Consider the following 989-nt stretch of genomic DNA (forward strand, 5'->3'; position numbering starts at 1 on the left):
GCTTCCGATTTAAAACGTCAAAAAAATCAGTGCCGTAAAACGCAATAATTGGGTTAAAGTGGATTATTTCCAACTGAGCTCCAACTTTTTATAGACATTGAGTTAAAAGTAATATTTTATTTTGAAAATCCAAACTGTAACTTTAGCAAATGCCTTACCTTACCTGAATTTGTTGTGTTTTTGTGTTTTATAATGGAGGAACTCTGTGTTTGTGAAACTTCAGGAGGCTGTTCTTGTAAAAAAAGTTGTCATGAACAGTGATTTATTTTATTAACGTGTACATCGTGATTAAATGTGTTACGTGTTCGTTCTGTCCTGGAGTCATCTCATTTTATTTACTTTTTTAAAAATTTTATAATTAACCGTTGTCGCCTCCGTCTCCAGGATGAGTTTCATCCCTTCATCGAGGCTCTTCTTCCTCACGTCCGGGCCATCGCCTACACGTGGTTCAACCTCCAGGCCCGAAAACGCAAGTACTTCAAGAAGCACGAGAAGCGGATGTCCAAGGACGAGGAGCGCGCCGTGAAGGACGAGCTCCTGGGCGAGAAGCCCGAGGTGAAGCAGAAGTGGGCCTCCAGGCTGCTGGCCAAGCTGCGCAAGGACATCCGGCAGGAGTACCGGGAGGACTTCGTCCTCAGCGTGACGGGGAAGAAGCCCCCCTGCTGCGTGCTCTCCAACCCGGACCAGAAGGGCAAGATCCGTCGCATCGACTGCTTACGGCAGGCCGACAAAGTCTGGCGCCTGGACCTGGTGATGGTCATCCTCTTCAAAGGCATCCCTCTGGAAAGTACGGACGGCGAGCGGCTCGTCAAGTCTCCACATTGCACCAACCCAGCACTTTGTGTCCAGCCGCACCACATTACAGTATCGGTCAAGGAGCTGGACTTGTTTCTAGCGTACTATGTCCAAGACCAAGGTAGGCTGCATCTCACAGTGTGTGTGTGTGTGTGTGTGTGTGTGTGTGTGTGTGTGTGTGTGTGTGTGTGTGT

General features: G+C 48.2%; 1 pseudogene; it reads left to right on the plus strand.

Annotated features, from left to right (window-relative positions):
• Positions 1-384: 384 nt before the first annotated feature.
• LOC106512428 (nuclear factor 1 B-type pseudogene) lies at positions 385-916 on the plus strand (annotated as a pseudogene).
• Positions 917-989: the final 73 nt, after the last annotated feature.

This window comes from Austrofundulus limnaeus, unplaced genomic scaffold, assembly GCF_001266775.1.
Source record: "Austrofundulus limnaeus strain Quisiro unplaced genomic scaffold, Austrofundulus_limnaeus-1.0 Scaffold6724, whole genome shotgun sequence".
Classification (NCBI taxonomy): Eukaryota; Metazoa; Chordata; class Actinopteri; order Cyprinodontiformes; family Rivulidae; genus Austrofundulus; species Austrofundulus limnaeus.